Source organism: Piliocolobus tephrosceles, chromosome X, assembly GCF_002776525.5.
Source record: "Piliocolobus tephrosceles isolate RC106 chromosome X, ASM277652v3, whole genome shotgun sequence".
Lineage (NCBI taxonomy): Eukaryota > Metazoa > Chordata > Mammalia > Primates > Cercopithecidae > Piliocolobus > Piliocolobus tephrosceles.
The window spans coordinates 73,564,893-73,575,470 of NC_045455.1; the positions used below are offsets into that span (position 1 = coordinate 73,564,893).

Below are 10,578 nucleotides of genomic sequence, written 5' to 3' on the forward strand. Positions count from 1 at the left end.
TCATCTTTGAGTGACTCTGCTTTTTATTAATAGAACTTTAAACTCCTTCTTGGGAACGGAGTGATTTAAATTGTTCCAGTTGTTTCTCCATATGCAGATCTGGGGTCATGATGCTTTCATCAGGGATGTTTGCCTGTTTCCATAAAAATCCTTTTCCAGAGTACGGCAGCCACAGCTGATGCTAAAATATGGATAAAACTTGGTTTTAGTCAGTGTACTTCTTACATGGGAATTGTTTAAGCCCTGAAGAAGCTCTCTAGCTTCTGAGCCAACATGCTGGAGAATTAGACTTCTTTTCCCATAAATCTTCTGTCACCTAACCTGTAATTAAAAGGCTGGCCCCATTTGGTACCAAGCTAGGGGTATCACTCCTTGGGTTGTAAAAAGAAGAGAAGCTTAGAGAGAACCTTGCTTTGTGTGCTCTGTCTATTGGGAGTTGCTGATTTAAAACGCTCATTGGTATTGTTTTTACAATACCAATGGATATATATAATTGAATTTACAATGAGTTTTATATATAATTGAATTATGTATAAATCCATTGGTATTGTAAAAGCAGGCAAGGGAAAAGCTCATTCAAAACATGAGACACCAAGGGAGACTGCTTGTCTGAGTGGAAGGACGTTGTCCAAAGGACCTAGGAAGAACCATCATTGCCATCATTGCCAAAAAAGAAAATTACAGAGATGGTATAGATTTGATCTGTCTCCTCATCTGTACAAGTGAATAAAACACACACCTGTTACAGACTTTTTAACAGAAAGATTACAGGTGACCAGGAATCGAGGATCTTTGCTAATTTATTAAGAAGCCAAAATCAAGATTCTAAAAGGATCAGGTCACCAAGACCGCAGAGTGGTCAGGATGCTCTGTTTCTCCAGGGCTGTAGAAGAGAATATTAGGGGTGCGAGTGATGATCATAAGAAAAAGCTCCTGCGTACAGGCATATAGAGAAAGGGCTTTAATTTCCTTGAAGTAGTGGTTCTCAAAGGTGTGGTTCTCAGTCCAGTAGCACCAGCATCATCTAGGAACTTATTAGAAATGTAAGTTAGCGGGCCCCACCCAAGACCTACTGAGTCAAAAATGTCTAGTGGCTATGGAAGTGTTGGGAAGTGAAATCCATCAATCAATCTGATTTAAGCCCTATAGGAAATTCTGATGCATGCCAAAGTTTGAGAACCACTGCCTTAGAAACTTTCCCTTTCACCCTCAAATTCCATTCATTTTAATCTTTCAGAAGCTTAACATACAAGTAGGCACCATGCCACTATTTTCTGAAGCCATATATCCCTCGTCTGAAAAAAACCCAGCACTTATGTGTCAATGACATATGTCTCCTACTAAACCCAGAGCAGATTCCTCAGGACTGCTTTACTCTCAGGTTTGTTTATTTGAGGAGACCACCTTCCTCACAGGATTTCTATTCTACATACCTTCACGTAGCAAAACAAGAGAGCAAGGATTTGTGTGAATTTCTTAAGTTCAACAAGATCTTCAAATAAAGAAAGAAATTCTTTCTATCAAAAGCATTTTTCATCCTTTGTGAAGCTTCTGGATGAGGGGCAAGTTGACATGAAACTTGGATTCTTAATATCCTGACAAGGTAGGTGTAGGAGAAAAGAATTGCGTCAGTCAGAAATTCTCATTTGAACCTGTGGCTTGTTTGTTTGTTTGTTTTGGTGATGTTTCTTTTCAAATAACTTGTCAATTTCCCAAGTAAGAATTGTGTATAATTTCATAGTCTACTTAGGCTAGGACCAGAATAATGAACTGTATGCTCACTGAGGAGGTCTTGCAGCACATACATGCCTTTAGGATCAGGGCCCGGCCTCCGCTGCAGAAGCATCCACGGAGATGGGATCCCCTGACACCTCTCTCGGTTTATTCCCCAGGCATCTGATGAGAGCATGAAGTAGAGCCTGAACTTTTAAAAAGCTTTCACTGGTCTTGTTACTTGGTCAGCAGAATTAATGAGCAAAGTGTAGGGCATGTTGTATACCAGGTTCTGAGGGAAGAGATGAAAGAACCGGAGTTCAAATGCCAGGCCCCGAGGAGTTCAAAGTCTTTTCGTACTTTTCGAAATGAGATGGACCAGAGAATGTGGCATGTGGTTTCTGAAGAAAGCACAGGACTGATTAAAGGGAAAGGAAGGCAACTAACCTTTTTTATTCCACGGGGCCCTGAAGATCTGGCCCAAAGGCAGGCAGTTGTTTTGCTTTCAGCCCTGCATATTTGAGGACACAGCCTGACAGCAAGAATTCCCATCTGGTCTTTTGTTCAAACCTCAGACAAATCCCTGCTAACTGTTGCTTGAAGAGGGGAGGATGGAGGCCGTTGCCCGAGGGAAACACCTTCCAGCGGTATCTTCTTAGGTGACGCATCACTTGTTTTTAGGTACACATTTGCATCTGCCAGTCACCTACATAGGAGCAGTCCTCTCAAAATGTAGCACTCGAATTCACTAACAGGGGAATTGCCAGTCCTGAAGTGGAAGTGAAATCCTCCATCCTTTAGGGAATCCCCTGCCTATTTCCTCTCTGCTCAAACAGTGGGTTTTTTGCCTCAGACCTCCTGGGTAATAGCTGACCCAGGAATTCTTGGAAATTCCAGAAGAGACTATCCTTCAGTTGTCACCTGCCTGTGCCAGGAGGAGGTGCTGAGGCTGCACCCACTGCAGGGTGCTCTGACTCTGGTCCCCCAGGGCCAGCTTTGCTTGTCATCTCCATACTAAGACAAAAAGTACCCTGTAATGGGTTTTATTTGGGGGCACAGGGAGGAGGTGGAAAGAATTGACTTGCTTGGTTTTTAGAAAAGCCACAATCTATTGTTTAAGGACTTATATGATACCTTGGGTTTACTTTTTAAGAAACAATCAGAATGTTTCAATATATCTCTGCTTTTTGGTTATGAAGAATATTTCATTGTACTTTTGCTTTTTACCATATATAATAATTTGCGATATATCTTTGGCTATAATTCTCCAGTACCTACAATAGAATTCTGGGGGGGAGGTGTTTACTCTTCTTCATCAGTTGAATCTTAAAGGGGAAAAGGAGTTCACTGGAGCAAACTAAGATGCTTATAAAAATGAAAATGAATTTTACTAATAAATTTTAAAATGATGACAGATTTATTGAAGCATTCATTCAAGAAGATCGGCATCCTGCTCTGAAGCCTGTGAAGATAATTTTTGATAAAAATTCAAATTTATTGTTGTTTAGTCTGCCTTCTACTGAAATGAAGGCAGACTTTAAAATCCAAATCTGTTCTTCCTTTTTCTCTTTCTCTCTCTCTCTCTTCCTCCCTCTCCCTCTTCCTCCCTCTCCGTTACCCCTCACCCTTCTGTCCTTCTCCCTTACCCTTTTCCACTCCCTTCTGCCCTCTCTCCCTCCAGGTTGACTCTGTGGGGCAGGATAGTGTTCACAGAAATAAAAAGGAGAAAGGAAAGAGGAAGGCTATCCTAGATTGTAAGGCCTCCGATGGCAAAACCCGATACATTTTAGTATTGTGAGAGTTAATGAGTCAATGCATGTAAGGTACTTCTGACTTCACTTACAGTGTTGATCATCTACTAAGTACTCAGTAAATGTTAACTCTGCTTGTAATCTTAGTCATCCTCCAACACCTGGCACTGGGCCTTTCCCCAAGTACGTAATCAGTAAAAGTCTACGGACTTCACTTCATGTTCCCCTTCCTTCTGATCTTAATGTTTTTGATGCCTTTATCCCAGAAGTTGATAGGAAGATGATAACCCTGAGAATATTTGCTCTAATTAAATTGAAATGGCAAGTATTAAAGAGGCATGTTCAAACAAAATGTTCAGAACTTTATGCGTACAAAATTCAGTGTCACATGGCAAACAGGCCATGGCCCCGAGAGCTGTAACCTGGCATTGTTTTGACTATCTACATTTTGTATGTTCAAGATGCTGTGGACCCAGGGGACACAGAGTTAGTTAGATACAGGGTACCCTGTCCTCTAGGGTGTAAGACTCATTTATAAAAAGTGTTTTAAGTTAAAAATATTAGGGATGTCCTAAAGCCAATAAATTAAATTTATTATAAACCAAAATGAACATCACTACATAGTGTGTATACCTCACCCAATATTTGATGAGTATACTTTGAACACAAATTTTAGAAGAGTGAAACTAAAAAATCCCTTGCTCAGTAGACTATCATTATTCCTTTCCATAATACACAAACAAATGTTTTTGGATTTTAACTACATTTCATTTAAACTCTGAGCTCTTTATAGGAGCAGACACTCTTAATTATGAGGTTTTCTGAGTTGTCAATTTTTCATGAAAATTCACCATAACATAGGTACAAAGGAATTTTTTTTAAATTTCACTAAGAATTCAGACAAGGACTTTCCAAATCTTTCAGCCACTAAATCAAATTAGGAACTCATAATTAGGTTCGGTTGGAACTAGCAGTATCAGCTTATCTGAATAGTTATATATGTAGCTGGAAGCTTTATGTTTAAAAAAATAATAATAATAATAATAATAGGACTCTCTGACCATCCCATTGATTTCTTTGAATAGCAGGACAACCTATTTTTTCTGATTAAGTATTTTCTGTGTGATAGTGCTTCTGAAAGATCCTTAAAAATGCCCATCAGGAAGATTATAATCAGGCACAAGCTTAAGAAGAGTCTCACTGCTACCCCATCACCAGCCACGCACAGAAGAAGGAGAGGGTTACTGAATACCAGACCAGGGTGCAGCAGCTGACTGAAGGGGCCCACTGCAGGGGGCTCCATCCTTCACACTGGTAGAAACTTCCTTTTAGGAAGCACTGAATGTAACCGAAAGCAGGCTCACCCGAGACTGACTCAGAACTTGGCAGAAGGACAAGAGAATTCAAACACTGAAAGTGAGATGGCTCAGTCTGAGGCCACATGCCAGGATCCAAGCTCCGGGCACCTGCAGACGCCAAGGGCAGGGGTGTCTGTGCTGAGTGGAAGCATAGAAGGATAAGCTGTTTTCACATGTAATGACAGCCCAGGGCACCATCTCCTGAAAGAGAAATAGACCAGTGGGGTGTGTCCATCAGTGACCGCTGAATTAAAGACAAGCACTTTCTCTTCTGGGAACCCAAGGGGGCCAAACAAGGAGATGTGATGAATCAGAACTAATGTGGCTTAAAGAGGATAAAAGAAATCTTGCAAGGTGGGCTGAGTAGCCTGCTTTCTTCTTAAACTCTAAACAGAGTTTCATTAGCAAAGGAGCCAAGGCTTTCCTGTTTCTTTCTTTTTTTTTTTTTAAATCTTGCTAATCTTACCCAAGGAATTCAAATAAATGTTTATTTTGGGTGGGTTTTTAAGTTCCCTGATTTTGTGTGCAGTTACAATTCCCTTTCCATAATGGACATGCTTCTGAAAAGTGTAGACTTTTTTTTTGTAAATTGCTTCACCTTTTAAATGCAAGAAAACAGATGCTATTTAAATTGATCCTGTCGCAGAAGATTCCATTTCAATGGAAGCACTCCTTCTGCCCAACCAGACTGTTTTGTAAATTCACACTTGGAGCCTAAACTGTCTTTAAGCTAAGCCCCTTTATAATCCTATTTTTATGTAGCACCTATCAATGCCATGATTCTTGACATCTCTCTTATATATGCACAAACTTTCCAATAATCTGGTATTTTATGTAAGATTAATCTGTGTTGCTGACATTGGTGTCTACGGGACCAAAGGCTTTCCCTAATACTCTTAACTACTCAACTGTGCCACACCTCCGTGAAACTCAGTTGAGGCCTAGCTGAAGTTCTTAAACAATCCATCCCTGTTTGATCCTAGCTTAGACCTGGGTGGGGTCTCCACAAGGTCTCCTGTGTGGCAGCCCACGGTGTTCCCAGCTCCCGTCGGGCCCTGGCTTCTTGCTTAGCGCCATGAGTCCCTTGGGCTTGGGCTGAAGGGCAGTTGGCAGGCAGAGGAGAAGAATGAGGACATTAGCAACCAGTCTTCAGAAAGGGAGAGCCACCGAGGTCTTGCCCTGGGAAAAGTTAAGACACATGGCCAGGGAGCGGTACAGGGTCACCGCACTGCCGCCTGTGTGCAGCCCAAAGTACCCTGATGCTTACTGACTGCCAGGGACACCATTATCTAGATTTCAGGTTATTATGTTTTCTGGGCATTTCATTCTGGTAAGGTTTGATGCAGGATCATTACATAGGAGAGTGGATTTAATCCTGTTTCTGTAGCAGGTTTTAAGGACACTGAGGGAATATTTATGTAATAAGATGCAAAGTTGCTATGGAAAATACTATAGCAACCTAACGTCTTCCCAGAGCCAAGCAGCCACTTGTAACAGCAATCTAAATTTACATTTATTTTAGTGTCATTTTATCGACACTCTTAGTATCTCATTCTGACAGGATGTTAAAATATGTTTTCAGCTTGCATTTGAGCAAAATTAACACAGTGTTGTTGGAATTTAAGTGCGGTTTGCACAACTTCTAGAAAAAATCAGAATATTTTTTGAAGGAGTTTAGATGACAGAATCTGGGCAAGTTTGTAAGCTTTTTTTTTTTTTTGTTGTTGTTGTTCTTTCCTAAATACAGGAGAGAATTCTTCAGTAGAATTTATTCCTGATTTTCCATTTTCATTTATAAGCAATACACAGGAATCTCTGATTATGAAAAAGGGATTATCCTTTACAACATCAATGAATGTTGTCAAATGCTCACCTGTGATTCCAGCAGATGCTTATAGAAAACACTCAGTAGGTCACCTCATTGCGCTCTAGCAGCATGTCACATTTTAAAAAATAAAAGTTGTTTTTTTCAATAAAAATAATACCTGGTCATTTTTGAAAACTTAACAACTAAGAATAATGCATAAAGAAGAAAACAAAATTGTGTTATAATATTACAGAAGAATGTTTTGGCTTCTAATTTTTTTCTTTTCACAGTTAGCTATATAAGTATTTTTCCGTGTATTTTTTTTAAAGCTCGGTAGTAAAATTCTACATGATTTTGGTTTCAGACAAGAGTCCTTGTGTAACAAGTGAGGCTTTTCTTAAAGTTTTCTTTTTATATATTAACGAAACAGAAAATAGAGAACAAATAAATTTGTATTCTTCCTGGATCATAGGCTCTTTCCTGTGGACCTTTGAGAGTTGAAGCTAAAATCTTTGAGGTGGTCAGAGTAGATTCCTGAGGTTATTAAAAGCGTGGTAACTGGGCCAGACCTTCCAAAGGCATTTTTTAGGTCCCTTGAATGTGATTATGGCAGAGAAGCTACAGATATGTAGGCCAGTTAGTAGTGGAAAAATAGTATCTATTGATTTTCTTCTCTACCTCTCCATCTGAAATCTTAAAGTGTGACTGTAGCATTGTTAAAAGTAGGACACTGGCCAAAAGAATCAATACTAGGCCATATTAAAACACACACTGTTACCAGCCTCTTAGCACAGTGATGTGCTGTTTATGAACATCATTGTCCTAATTCTCCTCTGCTTTTATACTGTATTGTTCATCAAAACACAGTAGGTACATAAAGCTATTATAGCTTGACTCCTAATGCTGTTGCATATAAGCTTCGTTAATCAAAGACTTGAAGATGGTAGGTATACTGCATGAACACAGAAAATGAAGACAGGATGATGTCTTGTAGAATTCTAGTTAACCATAGGTAGTTAAGAGCCACATAACTAATTTAAAAAGTAAGTACTTCCTTCCCTTTCTTGGAAATTCCACTTGCCTTTATATGATATTTAGAAGTCCTGGAAATTGAAGTTTGTAGGAAATTATTATTATACTAAGCTATTCCACATCTAAATGGCTTAGAGACCCTTCTCTTTCACTTGACTGAATGCTGTTGATATCAAAGAGGGAGCAAGAGCTCAGCAGCTCTTCTCCCCAGTTCCAGGACACAATGTGTGAAGCCTTCTAGGAAGTGGCTAGAGAAAGAAAATTTTATTTTAGACTCCCGTCACTAGCAGAGAAGTAGGAAGAAACATTTCTGGAGTGAAAGTTGCAAGACAGAGTCTATTAATTGTAGCATTTCCGGCAGGGCGTTGCAGCATCTTTAATGAGCCCCCTTTAAGTTCTAGAGCTGCTGTGTCCCAAAGGCCCTTACTTTCTATTTGGGGCATGCTGGTCATTGCAGCTCGAAGCAGTTACCTAAATTTTCAGTTCTCAGAATTAGTTTAGAAACATCTAAACATTGAACACTAGGTATTTATTAGTTAATTAATGGTATATCCATGAGCAGTCTTGAAAGAAACCATGGTTTAGACTATATAATGGAATGAGAGAAGGTTCTTAATATATTGTGAAGTGATAAAAGAAGTTACAAACCAGCATGGATAATTCCATTTGTGTGTGTATGTGTTATATTCACAGTTTATGTTGGGGAAAATATGTGAGGATATAGGTCAAAATATTCAGACTGATTATCACCAAATGGTATAATTACAAGTGACTTTTGTTTTTTTTCCCTGTGCATTTCAAAAATGTCCTCAATATATGCACATATTAAATAATTAAAACTACAATAAATACTAATTTATAAATTACCTAGGAGAATCTATGAAAAAATCCATGTTTGTTGAGAAATACTACCTAGACACTTCCAGTCATTCTGGAAAGTCAAGAATAGTAAGGAATAGTAACTAGTATCAGATAATGATAGTTTATTGAATTGCCTTCTTTTGCTTTAAATTAGGGAATTTCCACATTTAACTCACCATAGTATGTTTACCTTATCAGACCACATAATCTTACAATTTCCTATTCTAAGAGCTAGTCATATTGGTATAAATATTAAATAATGGATCCAAGAAATAATTCAAGTTCTAAACCAGGCAGAAATGTTGAGTTCTTACCCACAGAGAGATTAGCAATGACGAGAAGTTATGTTATTTACCCAAGATTGTAAATGGAAAGTCTAGAGCTCAATACTAGCTTTCTCCTTTAGAGGTTAATGATCCTTTTATGGCACTACTGAATTTTATGGGAAAAGGACTCCAGAATCTCTTTCAAATGCCTTCAGTGACATCATAAGAGTCAGTAACCAAATAAAATCAACCAAGGATTTTGAGTGCCTGCAGGGTACGTGGTGCCATAATGCCTTCTGGAGGCAAAGGTAGCCTGGAGATGCTTATTGCCTTAAAATGTTCATCCACACAAAGCCAACTGGGGCTTCTGCTTGGTCTTCCCAACTGTTTTTTGTTTGTTTTTGTTTTTTTTCCCACTAACTAGAAAGAGATTTGCTTCAACATAGGCAATATACCCAGCAAACTCTTTATAAGCCCATCCCAACAGAAATGCTGCCCTTAAAAACTATTCAGGAAATTGGTACCACCCGTTTCCTAATTGAGTGACATTTGTTTCCTGAAAGCAGAGTCCGCTGTATGGCTTTAGACAAGAAAAAGAAGAAGAGGAAATGCCTTGAAGAGGTGAAGTGCATAGGGAATGTTCATTGCCGTGTTACCTGTTTCCTTTGGTAACCATATACACTGTCACAACCCATGTCTTCCATTTAACAAGTCCCCAAAAAGATAAAGAGAAAAATGCAGACATTTCTCAAACCTGAGGCACATGCTTGATGGTTGATCTGAAATGATCTGAGCTACAATATCAGCCCTTTGATTTCCCATCTCATCCCATGTTTTCTTTGCACCCTCAGGGTCTAGGAGAGCCTACCTGAGGATCACCAGTTTATTGACTCACCATCTAATTTCAAGACTTATTGTAGTGCCTCTCCCTGTTTCTCTGCTCCCGAGGCTTTTCTTTATGAGATGTACCTCTCAATATAACTTAAAAATAAGAGTCTGAGGGACAGCATCTACAGTAATATCAATCTTCTTGAGATTCACAGACTCAGGGAAATTCTGATTTGGAAGAGATTTTTGGAAGTAATATGTCTTCTCCCTTCCCCCAATGTCCTAAATTAATGAGAAAAATGAATTTTGGTACCTCCAAATAATGATCAGTTGAGCTACTGAATAAATACCACAAGTTTATATTGGATACTTGTGATTTTTTTTGTAATTACAAGTTTTCAGGCACAACTTTATCTACAACATGTATTTGGCAAATCTTTTGGAGGCAGGATGAGAGATTTTATTTTTCTTATAGTGATTTACCAGTCAGTTGTTTATGAAATGTCTGCACCTGCAAAACTGGACTTTTCTAGTGCAGTTTTTCTACTGAGCATTCTAAAGCCATCCATTTCTTTACCCTCAGTTCTTTGCCTCCACAAATTGTCTTAAACAATGTCATAATACAAAGCAGTGATAAAATGAAAACAACAAATATTCAGTAAATTCTCACAATGTGTGTGGGAGCATATCCTTTGTCTTTTTTTTTTTAATACTTTAAGTTCTAGGGTACATGTGCACAACATGCAGGTTTGTTACATATGTATACATGTGCCATGTTGGTGTGCTGCGCCCATTAACTCGTCATTTACATTAGGTATATTGCCTAATGCTATCCCTCCCCGCTCCCCCCACCCCACGACAGGCCCCGGTGTGTGATGTTCCCCTTCCTGTGTCCAAGTGATCTCATTGTTCAGTTCCCACCTATGAGTGAGAACATGCAGTGTTTGGTTTTCTGTCCTTGA

The 10,578-nt window shown here is 39.0% G+C and overlaps 1 protein-coding gene across 11 annotated transcripts in view; it reads left to right on the forward strand.

Moving 5' to 3' along the window:
- Positions 1-10,578, forward strand: part of ENOX1 (ecto-NOX disulfide-thiol exchanger 1) — a 566,136-nt gene that overhangs the window by 446,153 nt on the left and 109,405 nt on the right. The gene's annotated exons all lie outside the window — the stretch shown is intronic.